Source organism: Polypterus senegalus, chromosome 14, assembly GCF_016835505.1.
Source record: "Polypterus senegalus isolate Bchr_013 chromosome 14, ASM1683550v1, whole genome shotgun sequence".
Classification (NCBI taxonomy): domain Eukaryota; kingdom Metazoa; phylum Chordata; class Cladistia; order Polypteriformes; family Polypteridae; genus Polypterus; species Polypterus senegalus.
This window is the reverse complement of record NC_053167.1, coordinates 78,401,157-78,425,210: the sequence shown is the minus strand read 5'-3', so window position 1 is coordinate 78,425,210 and position 24,054 is coordinate 78,401,157. Positions and strand designations below refer to the sequence as shown.

Below are 24,054 nucleotides of genomic sequence, written 5' to 3'. Positions count from 1 at the left end.
GCTGATTCTGTAGCTAAAGGGGATGAATTATGAAGAAAGTTTAAAAGAGCTGAGCATTTTCAGTTTAAGCAAAAGAAGATTAAGAGGAGACATGATTGAAGTGATTAAAATTTTGAAGGGAATTAGTGCTTTGGATTCTGACAGTTACTTTAAACTTAGTTTATCAAAAACATGGGGACACAGTTAGAAAATTGTTAAGGGTAAATTTTACAAACACATTACAAAGTATTTCTTTACACAGAGAACTGCAGACACATGGAATAAGTTAACAAACAGTGTGGTAGGCAGTAGGACTTTAGGGACTTTCAAAACTGTTATTTTGGAAGGATTAAGTGGATAGAACTGGCAAGCTTTGAGGGCCGAATAGCCTGCTTTCGTCTAGATTGCTCAATTGACTGGAGCTTTGCGTGAGAAAGGTGACGTCGGTTCACTGTGTGGATATGATGCTGTTGCTGGTCCTGCATTATAATTGCAGCTGTAATTATAGTGTACCTAAATTCAATCTCAATACAGAAATGTATGTTAAATTTATAAGACATTCGTCATTTAGCATCAGTTTTGGGTACATACTAAAAGAAGTGTTTTTAGTAGGTTTTTGAATATAAATCATCAGTTCTTAAGAGTGATTTGGTTAATTTTACAAATTTATGTAATCATTGTTGCAATAAATTAGATGCTTTTTGTTTTCAGGACACTGACCAAAGATGGGAATTCTCAAATTGAAGGACTATGAAGTCTTTTGCCTCACTTTGAAAACCTTAACTGATGAATAGTAGAGTATCTCCTGAGTAAAAGAGTGAATGGCAAAGTGTTCTTAATGGTTTATCAGTATTAGCTGGGGCTGACGTTTTGGTACTATTTATTGATCCATGACGTTGATATAGACAAGTGCTTCTTTTGTGGTATCTACTCACACATTTAAAATAAATTGATGTAAAGAAGAAAATGTCAATAGATTTATTTTTTAAGAACTTTTTTTTGGAAGGTACTATTGTTTCATGTATTAATTATATTTCTGTGTTTTTGTTACTATAGATCTATTTATTTATTATTTTCTATTTATATATCATGTGTTCCATATATTTTATAAGGTAGAACCCCCAAGAGGCAGGGCCTCCCTGATGTCACAATTGAAGGGCCACACTCAGTCTATATATTTGGAGACTGAAGACTAGGTCCTATAGTGGTTCATTTTTGTTGAAAGGACTGCATCATTGTGAGTATCGATTTTTCTTGCCTCTCTTTTTGGTTCTCGAGTATTGGATTGATTTTGTTTAGGATTTTTTGTTGTGGGTTGCCTTTCCTGCTCTTCCTATTTTTATTAATTTGCTTCTGTTTTTAAATACGAGTATTTCTTTTTTTATAAACATCATTTTGAACTTGTCTTATCTAGCCAGAGGTTAAACAGTTTCTCTCCCTAAAGGGGCATTGTTACGCATTTTTGTAATTTTTGGGACATTTGTGATATATTTTGAACTTTTAATAACAAAACCTTGTTTTGGCCTCTGTACACTAAAGCAGGCCAGTAGAATTTGGGGTCATGCAGCCTGAGGTTAGACCTATTTCTTGGAACACTAGAAAAGCTCTGGCCTAAATTTTGTATGTTTTATGTGGCCTCAATTCATTTTGTCATTTTTGTGTGCTGTTCATAATGATAATGCTACATATTTTTTGTTTTTCTATAGCAAGCAAAGCTTGTATTGATCATGACAATATCTGTTCACACCCTATTTCATGCATTTTTATCGATATTTTATCTCTATTTAATCTTTTACAAATGTCAGTCAATTAATGGATATCAGTTGCACTTTTTGGCTCCCATCTTGAATATAGACAAAAATGTGATGATAATTTAAATGCATTATTCGTTTTTTAAAACTTAAGGTCCAATATAAATTAAAATCACTTTTATTCCTGCAGTTTTCTTATGACTACTTGCAGAAAACTGAAAAGTACTTGAAATCTTTCAGAATTACTTTGAATGACTGCCCTATCCAGGGTAGCTTCCTACTTTGTGTCCAAAATTACCAGGATAGTCTCTGTTGCCCCAGTGACCCTGAAGTGTATTAAGTGGATTTAAAGTATTGTGATAAGTAAGTCTGAATGATATTTGGATTCTCTTCCAAGTTCTCATTGTGATGACTGCGTTAGCCTCTCTTAGTCACTCCAGCTTTTAAAATCAGCATTTTTAGTTGTCCTACTCTCAGAATCAATAGATTTTTATTTAAGTGGGCTTAGGAAATGGATGATTTTTTTAGGACTGTAGATATCTTTCTTTGTTTATTGACTTTGATTATGTCCTGTCCTAATGCACCTGTTCGTGTTTTCTAACAAAATGACTCATGTTAATTTGTGGCTACCTCAGTTGATGACATAAGGCTCAGTTGATGACTTATCATTCTCAAACCCACTTAATTCAATTCACAGTAATAATGGAGGTGGCATCTATCCCATGCAAGTCAGGAAGCAACCCTAGAGTTAGGAGTTTATCCCAACAGTGTTAAAAACCAGTCGTGGGCAGCACACCAGGGCATCGCTGGTGCCATTGTCTCACACAGTCTCAGTTAGCCTAATATTCAGGTCTTTAAGAATATGGCAAGAAAATAGGAGCACCCAGACAAAAACCCAAGAGGATCTTGAGAATTCAGACACAGGATTCAAACTCAGTATGCTGGATCTCTGAGACAGTGGTGTTAATCAATACTCTTCCATACGACCCACCAAAAAATTTAAATCATTGACATTTTCATAAGCCAAGGAAAGGTGAGAGAACTAAGGAGAATGAATAGTTTAAAGTAAAGGTTACAAGAAAATCTCATGATAAAACAAAGCACGCTGCACGCACACTTGTTTTATACTAAAGATGAGTCCTCCAAATCTGTGATAGGCAAAAAACCAAGCCCGGAAACTAAATCATGACTGACACCACATTAGCTGATTTCATTATCTCTGATCAGTTATATTTGGGGGTCTTAATCTGACACAACCTCCAGTTTTATATGTTCATGTTTATTGTCTTCCTCCTTCCCATCAATTCCAGTAGATACTGCCCAACTATTCAGCTCTATAATGATGCATGTCACCTATGTGCCTTCTCCATTGAACAGTCAGTTAATTGTTTAGATTGGCTCCTGCCCCTAGTCCACAGATGTCAAACTCCGGTTCTGTAGTGCCACAGTGGCTGCAGGTTTTCATTTTAACCATCTTCTTAATTAGTGACCAGTTTTTGCTGCTAATTAACTTCTTTTGCTTTAGTTTTAATTAACTTCACTCAGGCCCCTTAGTTGTTTCCTTTTCCTTAATTAGCCGCCAAACAATAATGAGAAACAAAACAAGCCACCGTATGACCAGCTCATCTGTGCCCATCACACAATATCTGAAAATGAAGGTCTCAGTAAGATTGATCTCTCAGCTCACTAAAACATTTTGACAATGTTGTTAGAAAAAACAGAAAATTAACAGTTTTGGAAATGTCTACTGTGGCAGAATGATAGCAGCAAGATGCCACGGAATTAAATAATGGGTTTAATTAACAGCAAGAATGGGCTTCTTATTAAGAAACTGGTTGGAGTGAAATTGTTTGGAGTTTGAAGCCCCAATTTAACTGGTCATCCGTTGGCTCGTTTCATGTCTCATTTCTGTTTGGCTGTCATTTAATGAAGAAAAGAATCAATTCAAAGTACAGAATCCTTAAAAACAGGTCTATTAAAATGAGGGGAAAAGAAAGTAATTAGCAGTGAAAACTGGTCATTGATTGGGTATAGGGTTAGAATGAAAACCTGCTGCCACTCTGGCCCTCCAGGCCTGGAATTTGACAATCCTGCCCTAGTCCATTAATGTATACCAATGTAAACAGGAAATGGCTTAACTCTGTGTTCATAATGAAATCTGGTTTCCTCTTATCTAACATTTGATGAAGAATCAACAGGCAAAACAATGTGTATTTAGTGTTATTTTTCAACAATGAATTAACTTTCAACAATGTTTTCTATTGCCCATGTGCAGTGACACATTTCATCACTAACTTCTTAGTTTCATCTAAGTTATTTTAATTATATAGAACAAAAGTAAATGGTTGAGCTTGAACCTGTGCAAAGCAGTAATATCCTGTGTTTAGTGAGAATATGTTTAATGGACTTGTTTTCCTGTTTTCCTGTTCCTTGTTTTAAACCGGTTCAGCAAGGGAGAGTGTATGTGACCTTGAACAACTGTTACAGGCGTGAAAAGTCAGTGTGGTTTTATTGAATATAGCTAACTGAATTCAGATGAATGAATATTGATGAAAAGACATCTTTACTGGTGTTCCCTTAGTGATGCCTGGCTCATTCTACCATCATACAGTAGGGCTTATATGAGTCATTTACGCCCCACTCCAGAGGACCCCAATTTGGGGTTAAGAGTACTAAGGTGTGAGGATGGACACTTTAGAAAGCAAGAGTTAGCTATGGGGTCTATATGTTGTACATTTTAGAGTACATTATGGAGTACATTTTAGACTGAGATTTTTAATAGCCTAACATATTGTGCTAGTTTTTCTTTCTTTCTTTCTTTCTTTCTTTCTTTCTTTCTTTCTTTCTTTCTTTCTTTCTTCAAAAAAAAAACTTTTATGCTCTGATACTGTTGTGTTTAGAATCTGCAAATGACTTTGACACCCTGGAGACAGCTGAAGGCTTCCTGTCATTATGTGGTTAGGATTTACTATAGGAATCCATAAACCCAAGTCATTTTAAATCAAAGAAAGTCATTGTTCTCTTACACGTTCCTGTGTTTGATTCAAACAAACAATTATGTAATGAGATTACTTAACATTCAGGGCAGTAAGGCACTCTGCGTGTTCATACATTCTTAAAGCTCACATGACAGTCACACATTGGCCTTTAAAAGACTTATTTTTACACAAAGCATGTATTTCCTCCTTGTTTATTTCAGTTTAGAAAAGTTTGGTGTACAATCTGATTAAAAGCTAGGAAAATTTTAAAACAATAATGACAAGGAGGTGATTGCGGTTTTATTCTAAAAGACTATGCTAAACAGCTATTGTGAACTTCAGTTGCATTTAGAACCATTTATTTTGCCACAAGAGTGATTAGCAGCAGCAATGACTCTTATGTTTGAAGAATTCTCTGTTTAGCTCATTACATTTTGAAATTATATGTACCTACCCATTCATTCATTTTATGAACCCACTTATTTCAATACATGGTTCTAGAAATCATCTGCATTAGGCATAAGGTAAGAACTAACCCTGGATGAGGTGTGTGAGTTCAAGCACCTAAATGAAGATAACAAATATATGATAAGAGAGCAGTGTGATGTGCTGTGTTGGGTGACAACTTCATTCCTTTCAGAAGTGACTCCAGCTTGTCATCACTATGAACATGGAGTCTCAGTGCAACACACATCTTGGCACACATCTGTCATTCCATTCACCATCATCACTGATACTGGCCACTTTAGGATAGTAGGGAACTATAACCATGCCTTGTAGCATAGTGCCCTAGTTCCTGAACAGGATGCTTTTTCATTGCAGGGTTCACCCAGCCACATTCACTTGCACTTCAAGTGAGAAGCATGCCAGGGTCTAAGTGCTCTGGTACTGTGACACTTTATTTAATAAAATAAAAAAAATGTCTTAGCCTTTAACTAAAAGTAAATATAGTGAATAGGATTCCGCAATTTTTTTAGTTCAGTGAGCTAGGGGAATGTATACAACTTCCCATCAGTAGTCTTGTTTCAAAACAGGAAGCATGTCAATATGTGAGAGAGCTGCAGTGGTGGTTGCAATACAAGTGGGAGAATCATTTTATTAGGAGAAGATAGCAAATGAGGTGCAAGGGTGAGGTCCATGTTGGAGAGGGTGGAGCAAAAGGAACAATTTCTGTTTTGAAATGAAAAGGATGGAAGGAATGGTACATTGGAGGTTTATTAAAAAAAAACAATATAGGTGTGTTTAGGATGAACATTTACACAAAGCATACCTGCTGTGTATAATTGCAGTTGTTTTTGTTGTCTTAACCTCTTTATTATGTTTCTCATATGCCCCAGCAAAATGTCTTTAGGCAAAGTTAACTTTAACCAATTGTGGTAGTGCTTGTGCTGTCAAACTGAGGGATGGACAGTTGTGTGTACTGTGTGTGTTTCTGTGTGGGAGCAAATGACGAGAACTTCTTTGGTTACAAAAACAATGATCTGTGATCTACCTCATCTGTGAAACATTGTCTTTAGTGCATTAAGATTTTAGTTACTACTTATGAATAGGGTTGTTTTCATTAACGAAAAATATGACAATAATATTTGTCCGTGCCATGCCTTATGACAATGATGATGTTAATATGATGAAAAGGCATAGCAATGAAGATGATCACCAATAAGAGCCGTGAACATACATGATTAAAATAAGAGAGAAGCCCTGATTTTCAAAGCTGCTCAGTCCCATTGAGGGTAAAGAAGGGCTGGAGTCTATCCAAGCAAAACAAATGGGATGCCAGTTCATTGCAAGAATGTTACTAATCATTTATCTTTCAACAAATTTTGGGTACTTCTATTGGATTTTAAAATAAATTAATTCTTGGAAAAGGAAACCAAGGAAAAGGCTTTTCAGTAATTGTTCAGTTTGTTGGCTGTTCAGTCTATTGGTGATTATTGGTACTCTTTGTCTTGAAGGTTTGGTTTCAGCTCCTGTCACCATCAATCCTGACTGGAGCATACAAAGGCAACCATTTTTGAATTGTGCATCACGATAATTTGCCATTTATTGACTAAGTGATCAGTAAATTGGAAGTGCAAGAGTTCAGTGGCTCCTTCCTCAGAGATCCAGAGACTTGTGTTCTAATCCCAGCCTGAGCATGGTCTGTATGGAATTTGCCTGCTTTCTTCAGGTATTCTGGTTTTTTCCCACATCCTAAACAAATGTAGTTTAAGTTGATTGTCGTTTATGAAACATGTTGAGAGGTCCTGATACTTCCATAAAGGAACTGTTAAAGACATAATAATTCAATCCAGTGTAATAGGTCTAAAACAAAGCCAGCACAGGAATGGGTTTTAGAATAGGAGAGCACAAAGTCACTGACACAGAAGAGAAACCTTGATCCCAACCCCATCCAAGTTGCTCTGCCCATCTTTCCATTTGCTATGACCCACGCCATTGGTTTCCTCATCATTCACCAGTTGTCTGATGATCAGGTATCCTCAATATGCAACACTAGTGATGTTCTTGTACATCTCACTCATTACATTAAACAACATCTCAGAGCAATCACAGAGCTAGGGGACTCTAATTTTTGTATCTCTGTAAATTATTATTTGTCATTTCACTCAGCACATGTAAGAAAACCTCTGAAAACCTGTCTGAAGAAGGGGCCTCACTTGCCTCGAAAGCTTGCACATTGTAATCAGTTCAGTTAGCCAATAAAAGGTGTAATTTTGCTTGACTTCTTGTACCACTAGTACCATGGCCGTCTTAATGCATGGGCATGCTGGGCAATTGCCCGGGGGCCCCACGAGCTTAGGGGCCCCATGCTAATCAATGTATGTTATGACTTTGCTGAGTGGTGGTGTAGGTAGGGGCCCAAGTGCACTGCTTTGCCCAGGGGCCTAATATGCTGTTAAAACAGCCCTGAGTAGTACTGGCATGAATTCAGCAGTGTAGGGGTTTATATAGTAGCACCTAGAGGCATACAATGTACCTGCAGCCTGGATATGTTTGGTATATATATACTGTATATATTGTGAAAACTGGTCCGAACACCATCAGACAAACACCAGCACTTTATAAAACACACATTTATTACTGCCAAAAATCCCACACAACACACAGTGCTTCCAGCACCAAACACCCCCAACATGGGCTTCTGTCTATGTCCGTGGGCTGCCTTTCTTCCTCCTGTCACTGGAGCTTCATCCAACTCCAGCTCCCGACTCTAGCTCCCTGACTGTAGGAAGGTGGCCCCTTTTATATTCACCCGGATGTGCTTCAGGTGCTTGCTGATGACCTTCCTGTGTGACGGAAGCGGCACATGAGCACCCGGAAGCACTCCAGGTCTCCCTGGAAGGTTCTTCCTCCACTTATCCAGGTTTGGCATAAGTGCAGGTTTCCTGGGCTCCGCAACGCCTCCTGGCTCCATCCCCGTGGTACCCTCCTTATCCAGGGCATGGCCCGGGGGACGTATAAGCTGCCTCCTGGTACTTCCTGGCATTCTTGTTTGGTCTGGCACCAAGCCCCTGCCACTATATATATATACAAATATATTTTCTACAGTGGGCTGGTTTGTTTTCTGCCTTGTGCCCTGTGTTGGCTGGGATTGACTCCAGCAGCCCACCATGACCCTGTAGTTAGGATATAGCGGGTTGGATAGATGGATATATATATTGTTACTGCTGCTGCAGGGGGACTTGGCCACCTTTCAGAAACCCCCTTTTAAACAGTTTTTCAATGGGAAATAAACACACTCTTCAGCTCCTCTTTGTGGGATCAGCTGCAGGCATGCTGGCTTGCTGTGCAACACGCTCTTCACGCGGGGCTTCGAACATTTAAAAGACCAAGTTGCGGCCGTCCTGTGTCCCACTCTCCTGTCTCTCTTCCCTCAGACTCCCTCTGCTCTGGGCATTGCTTCCGAGTTGCTGTACCATCTTGATGAAGAAGACTTTGTGTTCTTTTGAGCAGGAATTGGTGCCGAAGCATCAAGTTTGACAGCTGTTCCTTGTGGGACCGGATCACTTCTGAAAGAGACTTGTGTATGCATCTGCCTGAACAGCAATGAAGTTTCTACTCCTTAGAAAACCTTCTATACTCTGCTGTGCAACTTTGTGACCCAAGCTTGGTAATATACAGTATATAGGCCTGGGAAAGTTAATGTGTTAATTTTTTTCTTAGTTCTGAATTATTTAGATGGTTAGTGCTCTTTCTGTTATTTAGCAGATAGTGTATAACATATCTATGATCTGCTTTGTGCAACTGAGGGGATGTGGCGGATCGTTATCTTATAGGTAACCACCTAAATAATCATATTGTAATTCAGAATTAAGAATGTGATAATATACTGTATATATATTGTGTTCAGAATAATAGCAATGTGTTTAAAAAAGTGAATAAAGCTCAACATCCTTAATAATAGTTTTTATTTCCATACATGCAAATGCATTGGGAACACTGCACATTCTATTCCAAATCAAAACATGAAGAAAGATTTATCAAATTTGTTATTCCTTTACAGAAAGTGATGAAAAGGGAATATTAGGCTGTTCCAAAACATAACAGTGTGTAGTTCAATTAGTGAGGTCATTCATTCTGTGAAAAAACAGGTGTCAATTATGGCCCTTATTTAAGGAAGGAAGGCAGCAAATTTTGTACATGCTGGTTATAGTGCATTTCTCTTTGAAAATCTGAGTAAAATGAGTCATTCCAGACATTGTTCGGAAGAACAGCGTACTTTGATTAAAAAGTTGATTGGAGTGGGGAAAACATATAAAGAAGTGCAGAAAACGATAGGCTGCTCAGTTGAAAAGATCACAAATGCTTTAAAATGGCAACCAAAACCTGAAAGACTTGGAAGAAAATGGAAAACTACCATTTGAATGGAACAAAGAATAGCCAAAATGACAAAGACTCAGCCAATAATAAGTTCCATGAAGACCAAAGAAGGTCTAAAGTTACCTGTGAGTACTATTACAATGAAAACAAGATGCCCGTGTGAAACCAAGCTTTCTGCAAGAAGCCCCCGCAAAGTCCAATTGTTGAAAAAAAGACATGTGCTGAAGAGGTTACAATTTGCCAAAAAGCGCATTGACTGGCCTAAAGAGAAATGGCACAACATTTTGTGGACTGATTAAAGCAAGATTGTTCTTTTTGGGTCTAGAGGTTGCAGACAGTTTGTCAGATGACCCCCAAACACTGAATTCAAGCCACAGTACACTGTGAAGAAAGCATCATGATATTGGGATGTTTCTCGTACTATGGTGTTGGGTCTATTTATCGCATACCAGGGATCATGGATCAGTCTGAATACCTCAAAATACTTGAAGAGGTAGTGTTACCTTATGCCGAAAAGGAAATGCCCTTCAAAAAGATAACAACTCCAAACACACCAGTAAATGAGCAACATCTTGGTTCCAGACCAACAAGATTGATGTTATGGAGTGGCCAGTACAATCCCCGGACCTTAATTCAATAGAAAACTTGTGGGGTGATATCAAAAATGCTGTTTCTGAGGCAAAACCAAGGAATGCAGAACAATTATGGAATATTGTCCAATCATCCTGGGGTGGAATACCTGTTCACAGGTGCCAGAGGTTGGTTGACTCCATGCAACACAGATGTGCAGCAGTTCTCAGAAATGGTGGTTCAGTGATTCAAAGGAAAGTAAAATCTTGAAACATTTTTCAGTTTATATAGTGAATGTTTGAATTTGTAAAGAAGAATGCAGACACTGCTATTTTTTTGAACAGCCTAATATTGTCTTTTCTTCACTTTCTGTAAAGGAATAACACAAATTTGATACATTTTTCTTCATGTTTTGATTTGCAATAGAATGTGCAGTGCAATGTATTTGCGTATATGGAAATTAAAGCTGTTATAAGGATTTTGATCTTTATTCACTTTTTTAAACGCACTGCTATTATTCTGAACACAATTGTTTACTGTATATAAATATATGCATATTGGTATCCTGGCTGCAAAGTTGCAAAATGTATAATAGCACTAATGTGCACAAAACCGAGTCCAAAACAGAGGTGGAGCATTTAAAGGGGAAGACAGGAATTGAGATCAAAGGGGTTGGGCTCATAGGAGTCTTCATCCATAGGCTTGAGCCCGGACGTGACATCACAGGGGCCGGAGCCAGCAATGTCTTCTTCAATAGGCTTGGACCCGGAAGTGACGTCAAGAGGGCCAGGTGGAATCTCCCGTGAATGGTCTGCAGGAAAGGGGGAAAAAGAGTCAGTGCACTCTGCCACATCCCGGTCTGATTCGGAATTGCCCTTACTCAAGCCCTTTAGCTGTCTACCATGCACACGTGTGTGACAATATATATGCATATATATATATATGCACACGTGTGTGACAATAACATATATATATGTTGTGAACCTTGCCTGGACACAGACAGGCAGACACGTTAATGTCACCCACAAACACACGTTTATTTTTCATCGTTCTTTACAATTCAGCTCACTAATTCCCAATACCCCTCAGTCCAGGCCACTCCAATGCCTTCTCTTTCTTCTTCTCTTTTTTCTCTCTCTCTCTCTTTTCTTCTTACCGCCTCCTCCCTTCTCCAGACATTGCCACTCTTCCACCCGACATCCATCGACTGGAGGGAGGCAGCCCCTTTAAATAAGCACCCGGATGTGCTCCAGGTGTGCTCCCGGCAATCTCCCACCGACACGCCCCAGTGTGGCGGAAGTGCCGGCTGTCTCTCCAGAAGCACTCCGGGTGTCCCTACTTTCTCTTCCCCCCAGCACTTCCTGGTGTGGTGGAAGTGCTGAGGTCTAGGGTCTTCCAGGTATTGGGGTCCCCTTGGCAGTAACCTTCGGTCCCTACAGGGTCGAGCTTCCCAGCTCTTTACCCGAGGCCTCCAGGGCGGTCGCCCCCTCGAGGTCTGGAGGAGGCACCAGCCCTTCTCCTGTCTTCTCCAGGGTCCTGGCTGGGTACCACCTCCATCCAACTGTGACAATGTGTGTGTGTATATATATATATATATATATATATATATATATATATATATATATATATATATATATATATATATATGTATGTATATATAAAATCCTAAGCCTAAAAGTGCAACGATTTTATGTCACGTTTTTTTATCACACTTTAAATCAGGCTTATTTTAAAAGCTACATATATATGTTTTGTATCATTCTTTTCAGAATTTATTGAGCTTTAATACGATGTTGTAAGATTTTCAGTTTCTTATTCCGTTTTTAAATTATTAACTAAAAAATATCAAGAACTCACATCACGCGAGATGAGATTTTGTGCCAAAAGATTTAATAATGTCTGGGGCTGAAAATAAAAGACAAAGAGTAGGACAGCTGCCGTACAGGCTTTTAAATGTTCAAAGTGCTGTGCAAGATGCAGATCACACGGCACAGCAGCAGCAATAATCCAGCAGCTGATTGAGCAAAGAGGAGGTAAAAAAAACTGTATTTGTTTCCTATTGTATCACTGTTTAAGAGGGGGTTTCAGAGGAGCGATCGTGTCTCCTTGGGGTGTGGTCAGCCCCCCTCTTCACAACATGAATGGCAGAGATGCGAAGTGGCTGGAGCATTGCACAGGGGGCGAGCGAAGCGAGCAGGGGGGAACCCCTTAGTATGTATATATTGTCACAATAACGAGACATGAACAGATAAAGGTTTGGGGCAGCCACCCGTGTAATATGGTATCCCGGCTGCAAAAGTCGTTTTAGTCACAATAACCAGCACTGAAGTACATACAACGGAGTCCAAAACAAGACTGAGGGAAAAGGGGAAAAGGGCAGGCTTTTAAAGGGGAAGACAGGAAGTGAGGTCATAAGGATCAGGCATGTGTTCATTGCTCATTGGATCAGGCCCGGACGTGACATCAGGGGGGCCGGAGCTGGTAAGGTCTGTTTTCATTGGTTCGGTCCCGGAAGTGATGTCAAGAGAGCCAGGTGGAGTCTCCCAGGAATGGTCTACAGGGAAGTGAGAAAAAGAGTCAGTGCACTCTGCCACATCCCAGCATGCCTCCGAACTGCCTTCATTTAAGCCCTTTAGCTGCCTCCCATGCGCACATGTGTGACAATATATATTGTGAAAATTCAGCCTGGACACAAACAGACACTGAGACAAAAGTCCCAGAATAATACGCTTCAATTTATAGTTCTTCCTTCTATTGCACACAATGTGGAAAGCATCAATAAAGCTCACTGCTCAGTCGTTTCTTTTCCTTTTTCTCTCTTTTCCTTTGCCACTCCGGGTGAGCCCAGATTCTCTTCCAGCAGCACTTCCTTATGTGGCAGAAATGGTGCAGTCCAAGGTTCCGGGATTGTCCAAATGCCCCCTGACGGTTGCCACGGTCCCCAACAGGATTGAACTTCCAAGCTGCAGTGCCGTGGCCCCAATGCAAACCAGGGGGGCTGCCCTCTCATATCCCGGGGAAGGTATTGCCTCTCTCCTGGTCCAGGCATCCCGGTGTGGCAAGGTCCCCGGTCGTCTATCACTATATATAGTTCACTCTTTCATTCATCAAGAAAAATTCTATTACCCATTTAGTGAAAAAGCTAAAAAGATGAATATGGTTGACTCCATTGGATTGTTAATCTTACTTATATACAGTACATATACACTCTCTGGCCACGTTATTAGGTACACCTGTTCAGCTGCTCTAATCAGCCAATCACGTGGCTGCAAATAAATGCATTTAGGTATGTAAATAAAAAAAGACTTGCTTAAGTTCAAACCGAACATCAGAATGGGGAAAAAAGGTGATTTAAGTGATTTTGAACATGTCATGGTTGTTGGTGCTAGACAGGCTGCTCTTAATATTTTAGAAACTGCTCATCTACTGGGATTTTCACACAAAACCATCTATAGGGTTGACAGAGAATGGTCCGAAAAAGGGAAATATTCAGTGAGTGGCAGTTTTCTAGGTGAAAATCTAAATGGTTAGACTAGTTAGAGCTAATGGAAAGGTAACGCTAACACAAGTAACTACTCATTATAACTGAGGTATGGAGAAAAGCTTCTCTAAATGCACGAAACATTGAACCTTGAAACAGCTGGGCTACAGAACAGGAGACCACACTGGGTGCCATTCCTGTCAGCTATGGAAATGCATCTGGCTACAATTCGCATGGGCTCAGCAAAATTGGATAATCGAAGACTGGAAAAACGTTGCATGGTCTGATGAGTCTCAATTTCTGCTGCGACATTTGGATGGTAGGGTCAGAATTTGGCATCAGCAACATGAAAGCATATATCCATCCTGCTTTGTATCAATGGTTCAGGCTGGTGGTGGTGTTGTAATGGTGAGGGGAATACTTTGGAACCTTAGTAACAATTGAGCATTGTTCAAATGCCACACCCTCCCTAAGTATTATTGTTGACAACATCCAACCCTTTATGACCACAGAGTTCCCATTTTCTGATGGCTGCTTCCAGCAGTATAACATGCCATGTCACAATTCTCAAATAATTTCAAACTGGTTTCTTGAACATGACAATGAGTTCACTGTACTCAAATGGCCTCCAGAGTCACTAGATCTTAATCAGATAGAGTACCTTTGGGGTGTGGTGTAACAGGCGATTTGCATCACGGATGTGAAGCCGACAAATCTGCAGTAACCGTGTGATGCTATCATGTCAATTTGGACCAAAATCCCTGAGGAATGTTTCCAGCACCTTTTTGAATCTATGCCACAAGGAATTATGGCAATTCTGAAAGAAAAAGGGCATCCAACATGGTAATAGCAAGGTGTACCTAATAAAGTTGCATATGCGTGCAATGGGGTGGGTACTGGGATGACATGGGCCCTTGGTGGTGAAATACATGCCATATTGCATAGAAGTGCGGTGTCCCATTTGAGGTCAAACCATGATGTGTTGCTACAGTCCAGTTTGCATAGGGTACAGGGTACTGGCCCACTTCAGCTCTGGATACAACACAGGCCATGATCAATATGCCTTTGTCAGCTTAAACGCTTGTGCAGCTCAATAATGGGGTCCCCCACACAGAGAACATAGAGAGGGTGGACGTTGTACGTAGTTCACCATATTTTTTCTTGTCACCTGTTCTTTTTAGTACAGTGCTTAAAACATTCAATTCATTGCATGTGCAGCCTGTAAACATCAACGCAGTATGTTATAAGTTGTATGTTATAAGTTGTGACCAGTAGGGGGCATAATAACACCCCTAAACCCAAAACATAACCTCACAAACACAATCCCAGGTTCAAAACACATTCTTTTAATGAAAAAGTACCTTTTACAAGCTTCTTCTCTGTGGGCACTATATAGCACAGCAATACAATACATAAACATACTTTCCCCTCTCTCCTCTCTCTTTCCTCCACTCCATCTAGGTAGATGATGTCAAGCTACTCTCCTGACAATGACTCTCTTAAGTGAGGCAGAGCTGCTCCTCTTATACAAGACCCAGAAGTACTTTCTGTACCAGAGCATTGTCCATAGCAAGCCCTTCTTGGTCAGGCATAAGCCACACAAAGTTGGGAGCAGAAATCTCAGCAGCCCCCCTGGTGGCACACCCGTAACCCAACAGGACTAGCCCATGGGACTACAGTTCTCAGCATGCCCTGTGAGTTACTGTAAGGTACTATAGCTCAGGCATATTGCCATCTAGTGTCTCTGGGGAACAAATAACTCACATAAGTTACCTCCTTGTCCTTCCAGCTTAATGGCTTCCTGACTTGGTAAGGATCCTCCACTGAGCTCTTTCGGGGCACTATCATCTCCACTATGGTATTGGCACCTTCTGCCATTCTGGTGGCTGAGGCAGCCTTCCTTCTTGTCCAGTTACTAGCTTGGCCTTCTGGCTGGGTAGTGACCCTTGAACCATGCCAGCTTTTGATCTAAACTAACAAATAACAAATACCATATACAGAAAAGTATACTCAGTTACTTAGTAATTTTGATTAATTAATGGCACCATAACTGAGTCCCATTGTCTTAGGAAATTTCCCAGCAAAGCTAGAAGTAGGATGTTGTACCATGTTAGCCGTTATGGATGCAATGATATGTCAATCAAAAACCTTTTATTGGCTAACTGAAAAGATTACAATATGCAGACTTTCGAGGCAACTCAGGCCCCTTCTACAGGCAAGATGCTGACATGCCTCCAAAGCCTGTATGTTGTAATCTTTTCAGTTATCCAGTAAAAGGTGTCATTTTGCTTGACTTCTCATTCCGACAAAGCTGGGTAACACAACTAGTTATTCAATAACATGGAACCTCCAGGAAAGAATAAAGGGCAAATTGTCTGTTTTGCAAAAAGTTAAATGTTTACTGTTAAGTGATTTTTGAAGCAACAAAATACAAGCAAACCAAAAAAATAGTACGCCATTTAACCATTTGTTAAGAGCAGTATCATCTCTATTCTAATCTTATAATAAAAGCTCTCTGCAGTTCTTACTTCCTTCATCTTGTAGATCTTATTTCTTTCTGTTCTGGGTATGGCCCTGTCTCATGGAGCATTGACTGCTGATGATTCTAGTATCAATTTACTCCCAGATTGCTCTGTCAATGTTTTTTAGACACCGCTTTGAAAGTGCAGCACTTTTTCACTGTTGTCGATCTCCTTATAATCTCAGTAAGTCCATTCTCTCTTTGAGGATCCCACAAATGGCCTTGCATCCTGTACTTCCATTTTCATTCCTTGTTTAATTTTTCTAAAGCCATATTTTGACTTTTCGATCACAGTAGTACAATTGAAATATGTATCCCTGTTTACCTAGTAAATACTGTCAATTATACTGCAGACAAACTTGTGTCATTTGCTGGAAAATCATTTAAGTAGATTTAATAAAAGGAATTTGAGAGCTTGTTCAATAGTACAAGTATTGTTAAAGGAAGAAAAGCAAATGTGTATCATTCCAGATAGGGCAAAATCGTTAGTGGCTAATCATTAATCTGAAATAGAAAAAACAGACTTTAAGATCACATGCATATGATACAGTATCTTTGTTTGCCTGTTCTAACACCAAGGTGAAAAGAAGGTCATCATCTATTCATTTATGTTGTCACCTGAACTTCAACATCATCTATGGGCTTTCATTCCACATTTTTACATGTTTTTGTGTGTTAGTGTTGCCCACTGACATAGGGAGTAAACACAACAACAGCCTGAAAGTATACTGTACCTGGAGAAAACAAGAAAAATCTGCAGAGGTCATACAGGGAAAATTAACACAAAGCAGGCCAGCTATTGTGTGTGACACTAAACAGACAATGGCATGGACACATTACCTGTAAGAAGAAACCTCAGTTTTGTTCAGCTCAGCAGATGAACTCACAAAAAGAAGCCAAGCGTATTTTAACATTTCTCTTGGCAACATCAAATTAAAGTTATAAGACATAATGACATAGTGACTCATCTCCTCTGTTCTTCATTAAATTTGGCCTGGGGCTTTAATTGCCCAATCAGTTTTTAACAAGTTTAATGTTCCATTGTCCTTGTCCAATATTATCATACATACACTCATATTCTAAATCTGCTTTTCCAAAATCGAGTTGGGTAGAATTGCAATCCATCCCTTCAACCTTGGGTACAAGAGAATGAATCATTCGCTCACAGCAGGACAGATGCAGGTACATAGCCACATTCATTCTAACTGAGACAGTTTAGTATTATCAGTTACTGTACCTTGTCACAGGCATTATTGGGATGTGGAAGGAAAATGTGATACTTTGAGGAAACTCATGCAGCCCTGTGCAGAACAGGGCAAACATGGCACCAGCAGTGACCAGAAAGAAAATGAACTCAGATCCTGGAGTAGAGGGGCTGCATTCACTGTTTCATCCCCTAGTATATCTTATTTGCATCTTCAAAAGAAGAAACATTCTGGGGAATAATTCAAATGAGGGCAGCACAATGTCAAAGTGGTTACCATTGTGTTCTTCCCCACAACAATCTGTTAGTATAGTTATATAGTATACACCTTCTCCCGTTTGTTTTTTTCATTTTATTTAACTTTTCTGTGTTTTTCTTACTTCACTGCCTGTGACTCTGCAATGGAAAAAGATGATAAATGTAAGAAGAAATTGCATATATAAAACCATAAAGTATTGAAAAGCAATGTAACTATAAAACCACATTCAATATTATTTTGAATAGTTTAATGGCAAATTGTGCTACATTCCAATTTGTGATTCATCCCATGCCTCTGTGTATTTATAAACAGCCTCTGCCTATTTTATTCATGCAGTACCTCTTCCTATATTATAAAGTATATTTCATAACCAGCTAGCTCCTTTTAATTTTTAGCTTATCAAAGAGAGCAACAAAAATACATCATTCTGGGTTTTGGATGCATCCATGTATCAATCTGTCTTGTACAGGGCTTCTGTCTATATTATTATGGACAGGACCAAAGTACAGTAATAGAATGCATTATTATATTTAGTATGTACTGTGATTTGTTGTAGCTAGATTATGACAAATGTGTTGTGAGATTTTTCAGGAAGTTTTCATGTTAGGCAGTTATTCTTACTAATCATGACACTGGAGAGTGGTAAAGTGTTGCATGTTGATTATGCAAGCAAGAATTTTGCTGTTCTCTGCATATATGATAATAATGATCCTATAAACCTATAAATTTATGGCAGTGTACAAAAGTGTGCACAGTTCTCTGTAATAAGGATGATATTTGACCAACTGCATGGTAAAGAGCAGCAGCCAGACATTTTGAGGTCTCCAACTGTTCTCAAAGACACTTAAAAATATCTAGGTTATGTTATATTAAGAATGTGTCTGCTAGAGCTAGCAAGTTGTGTTTATATGTGAGCAGTTCTCTGAAAGTTAGGGTGTAAGGAGCTGACTTCAGGACTTCTGAGTCCAAAACCAGCACTGACTCATAGCATGACCCTCAGAGTGTCTTATGAGGGTCGTATTTTGAATCGGGGTGATATCAAAAAAAAATGTAAACAACATAAAAAGGGAAAAAAGTTCACTGTTGATCAAAAGTATTGCTTTTTAGTCTTACTTTGACGTGTGCAGTTTGTCTGTACTGACTAACTGCTACAGTAATGGTTGATGTTTATTCATTTAAATGTGCCCCTCCATCAGCACCAGCTCAGTTACCTATCCACCCACTTTTTGTACCTTAATATGAGGAATATGACTCTATCCTGGTGGCACTGAGTGTTGCTCATGATGCAGGTCATTAGAAGTGCACACACTGGGCCACTAAGCTGTCCAGCATCAAAATGTAAATAAAAGCTCCCACCTGTGGTATGCTGTTCACACTGGATGTGAGTAACATTCCCACGGAACAAGGATTTCCTGTTTAGCATTCCTTGCACAGATACAGTCTGCGTCAGACACAATAACGTTTCTGAGATGTAGCTGTTCCCTGTTGTCTTCGGACATATCAAGGACTCTGTTTCTTACTGGTATTTTATTGTGTCATGTGAGGTTGCAGAGCTAATACTGAACTACTGCAGTGAGTGAATGTTTACTGAGAAACTTCATAAACATGATCATTTCTCAGCTCTGCTTGGGAACTGACATTTTCCACTGGAGCCAAGGCAAAAATGATGAGACAGTGGCCTTGGAAATGAAAGGAGATGTTTAATGTTAAACAATAAATCAGTTCTGTATTCAATCTCTTATTCTGTAAGCACAGAAGAGCACCTCAAGGTGGGAGAGGACAATGGATGAAGAGTAAAATGGATGTTTAAGTTATGGCCTTACAGTATGTAAAAACAAACTACAAGTCAAATGGTTGCTTAATGTAAATATTTCAATTAATCAATTACATTTATTCACCAAACATTCAAACAGCTTTTAAATACAATCTATCCTTCAGCTCTACTTATTCTAATATTTGATGAGGAGGATCAGGTGCAACAACTGAGTCAAGCTTCTGTAGGCTGCCAGATTTTTAGCCACTTTAAAACCCTCACATCAGTGTGACAAAATGCAATGTTAGAATATCAGGAACATAGACAATCTAAATTAATATTAGCAAGTAAGTTGTGGGCAGTGCAGTACTTCCCCAGTTCTTTTAGTATAGCTTTGATTCATAATTTGTCTCTGAAGTTTGTTCTCTTTGTGTTTACATGGCTTTTTTTAGATAGAGATAGATAGATAGATAGATAGATAGATAGATAGATAGATAGATACTTTATTAATCCCAAGGGGAAATTCACATAATCCAGCAGCAGTATACTGATACAAAGAAACACTATTAAATTAAATAGTAATAAAAATGAAAAAAAAATAAAAAAATAAAAAAAGCAGACAATAACTTTGAGTAATGTTAGCATTTACTCTTCCGGGTGGAACTGAAGAGTCGCATAGTGTGGGGGAGGAATGATCTCCTCAGTCTGTCAGTGGAGCAGGACAGTGACAAAAGTCTGTCGCTGAAGTTACTCCTCTGCCTGGAAATGACACTGTTCAGTGGATTCTTCATGATTGACAGGAGTTTGCTTAATGCCTGTCGCTCTGCCACAGATGTTAAACTGTCCAACTTTACTCCTACAATAGAGCCTGCCTTCTTAACAAGTTTGTCCAGGCGTGAGGCGTCTTTCATTTTTATGCTGCTTTAATCTTGACTCAGGATGATTGATAATGTCACAGGCACTCTAGTGTGTTTGTGTGTTTGTGCTTGAGATTTCTCCATGATGGAACGTTGTCCCTCTCAAGCCTGGAGCTAGCCATACACCTAATATTGCAATAGGCCCTGGCTACAGTAAGAAAATAGAAGGATAATTAAATATGCAAGGGTACCCCTGATATCTCACAGATCCAACATCCTAGGCTTTCTTATTATACCTGGACATGGACTTTGTGAAGTTTATATATTCTTCCTGTGTCTGCATGTGTTTTCCTTTCTATTCATTGGGGTGCAGATTTTAGGTTAATTGGTGATTCCAAACTGGCCCATTTGCGTGAGTGGGCCCTATGATGGACTGATGCCTTGTTGACAGCTGTTTTCTGCTTTGCATCCAATGTTAGCAGGATTGACACGAGCTCTCCTTGACCCAGAATTGGATTATGCAGGTTTGGGAATGTTGTGTTATACCATGTTAATTCTGGTTATCCTCTCCTGGGTTTGTTCTTGTATTTCCCCTGATACATCTAAGATATATTTTAGCTCTGTCAAATTAGATTTAATGGAATCAGTAAGTGGATGGACGGATGTTAATCCAGTGTGTCCCACTCAGGATTGTTTTCCTTCCTTTTAATTAGCTCTGTCAAGTTAGATTTAATGGATTCAGTAAGTGGATGGACGGATGTTAATCCAGTTTGTCCCGATCAGGATTTTTTCCTTCCACTTACCTGATGCTCTAACAGAATATGAATTTAATTGATTAAATATATTAATTCTTCTCACCCCATCCAGCTTGCACCTAGTTCTGTAGATAGGGATTTAGGACCATTCATTAAATTTAGAATATTCCAGTCATGCCTTCCAGGACTAGATCCTGTCTTTTGCCGATAGGTGCCTTATCTCTGCAAACTCACAATGGAATAAAACATAGACTGAGAAAATACAAGGATAATTAAGTTAAATTAAATTAAATTAAATTTGTTAACTGTTGCTATCATGGATGGCAAACTAAATTAATTCTTGCCCTAAGGCTTTTGCCACCTAGATAAGCTTTTCTTCCCTGCTACCTTGAACTTAACATAAATCAGTTATATACAATAAATGGATGGTTGAGTATTAATATTGGCTGTTGATTCTTTTCAAATGCCTAATTTTCCCTCTCTAGAAACCTGTAAAGGAAAATGAGCACAAAATGAACAGATGATTAAATTAAAGGTTTTAATTTCTGCTTCCCAGCCAGAGTTTGCTTATGCTTTCCACATTAAGCTGATGAAATAGACTCACCAACACCCAATGGAAAAAACGTTCAGAGTTCAGAAATCAAAGTACAGTAATTTAGTTAAATGCATTAATTGTAGTAAGTTATATTTCAAAGCTTTGAATGGGAAGGACTTAATCTTGAAGATAATTCAGGAAGACAGAGTAATAATGTTAAATATAGAAATGTGCTATATGGAAAAAGCGTTAAGACAATGGCATTAGCATTTAGTAGAGTCTTTGTGCAGAGATGAGCAGTAATTGATTGATGATCGATGATAGACACCTCAAAAAATCCCAATTACACATCAGAGAATAACACAGATACATATTTAAGGCCTGCTTTATCACTTAAAGGAAATTCAGCAAGGGGTGTACGTGCACAAAAGACACGTGTAATAACAGAAGAGCAAAGAGCAAGCAATAGATTTGAGTGATGGCACAGAGAATTAAGATAAAAACTGAGTGTCACTGCTATGGTGTGGCAGAAATGATGTGTTTCACCTTATTCCACAGGGTCATGGATCTGTGTGGCCCTGAATTTTAAAACTGAGAAATATTGCAGACAGAAACTTCGACAGAAACAACATTTTATAAAACAAATTCTTCTATAAATTCAGAGCTTGAAGAAAGTGGACATCACTGACCATACCCCAAGAGATTAGAGTTGTTTTGCACTTTAATCTTGACTAAGGATGATTGATAATGTGACAGGGAACATCAAAAGGATGGAGGGGTGGAGTGCAGGCCAAGACAGAGAACGTTATCTGCACAGTAGAGATCTCACAGTTTCAGCATGTGGTGAAGCAAGATGAAAGAAAAAGCCAGGAGAGTCCACTAATATGCTGTGTCATTCCAGTGTCTGATGTGGGAAAGAATAGTTTGAGTCAGTAAATGTAACAGCTGAAACTAAAGGCAGATCTAAATGTTTTCGAAATCGAACAGCACTTATCTTTGACAGAGGATTGTATTCTGATTCCAGTTAAGCAAACATTTCAAAATGATTTTGAAAAATGCAGTTTAGTATTAGAAATGGTCTTGGACTTGTGCCCCTACTAGTCCTCACTGTTTCACATTAATTGCTGGCAATATAAGATCAGGCTCCTTGGCCCTGAAATGCCACAAGTGGGTTTAACTAAAGGGATGGATAGATGAATAAATTCAGTATAAATGAACATTTACTGTCTATTTATATGTGTAGAAAGTTGTTCATTATTAACTCATAGCAAGAGTGCATTGAATCACCTTTGTGACCTGAGGTTAGAATACAGTCACCTTTTCTCTTCTGTGTCATAAAAGACAACTACAGGAGGCTGTAAAGAAAATCAAAAACCTATGGTTCATTTGGTATACCTGAGACTGAGTGAACCCAAAAAATTGCCCTTAAACCAGCAGCGAGACATATAAGTAAATTGCACAGATTAGGACAAAAATACTGTAAGCAAGAATAATGTGTCATGGGATTGGAGAAGAATATCTGGGGACAATCACTTACAACAAACTTAACTTTGATCTTAACACATAGCAAATTTCTAGGAAGGGACAGACATGGCTTTTTTTCTTAGGAAAGTCAACTGTTTTAAAGCAGACAAAACCATAAGGATACTGTCTTATTAGTACTTTATTGAATCTCTTATTACATTTCCTTTCATATGTAGGGTTGGCAACCTCAGCAGTAAGATTATCAACCATTTTAACAACATTGTAAAAATTAGCAATAAACTTATTGGTGCTCAAGAAACCTCTGTCATTTAACTATATTACAAACAGATTAGAAACTAGGCTGACGCAGTTCTGTGACACAGGAGCCATCCTCATTTTCCTAAATTTCAATTATTGCCGTCATGCTGCAGATATGGGTTACTGTGGAAAAAAAGCTACAGATTTAAGAACTCTTTAATTCCTAGAGCTGTAAGCATTGTGAATTCTGTTACTTATAGGAATGCTGCTAAATGGTAAATTCTAAATTATTACGTTGTATACTGTTTAAAGCAATTATTCTTGATTATACTTATCTTAAGTGTGTGTATATATGATAATATTGGTTGTCAGTTGTTGTATCTTTGTTTATTTTATTGGATATGCAATGCCTTATGTTTTTGTACTTTCCTACTGCAAAACAATTTCCCTCTGGGATAGTAAAGTCTAAATAACCTAACCAAACCTAGGATAAGGATGAGAATGTTATTTGTTATAATAGAGCTGAACAGAAGTACAGTATGTCATTACTGTAGAAGGGGCTTTAACTGTTGAGACAGAAGATTGAGTTCAAGCAAATGTGCACAATAAGGGTGCCTGAGAAATTCAAAAGTGGAGTGCAGCGAGGGTTTGTATTAGCCTCATCCTGTATTTAGTTGATGGCTTTTTCCAAGGCAAGTTACAAGATCAGGATGCATTAGAAGTGTTTGCAAGTTTTTTAGAGTCAGAGCACATTCAGATTAAATGACTTGCTCAGGGTCACACAGTGTAACAGAAAAGGGAATTGAACCAGCAACCTTATGGTGTCAAAGCCCCGTGCCTTAGCCACTTCACCATGAGTGTTTTCAGA

At 38.8% G+C, this 24,054-nt stretch overlaps 1 long non-coding RNA gene across 1 annotated transcript in view; it reads left to right on the top strand.

The window, feature by feature from the left end:
* The first annotated feature begins 1,105 nt into the window (after positions 1–1,105).
* Positions 1,106–24,054, top strand: part of LOC120515023 — a 63,409-nt gene continuing 40,460 nt past the window's right edge. Inside the window, exon 1 of the long non-coding RNA XR_005630567.1 lies at positions 1,106–1,216. This is a non-coding gene — a long non-coding RNA (uncharacterized LOC120515023). The remainder of the gene's footprint in view (positions 1,217–24,054) is intronic.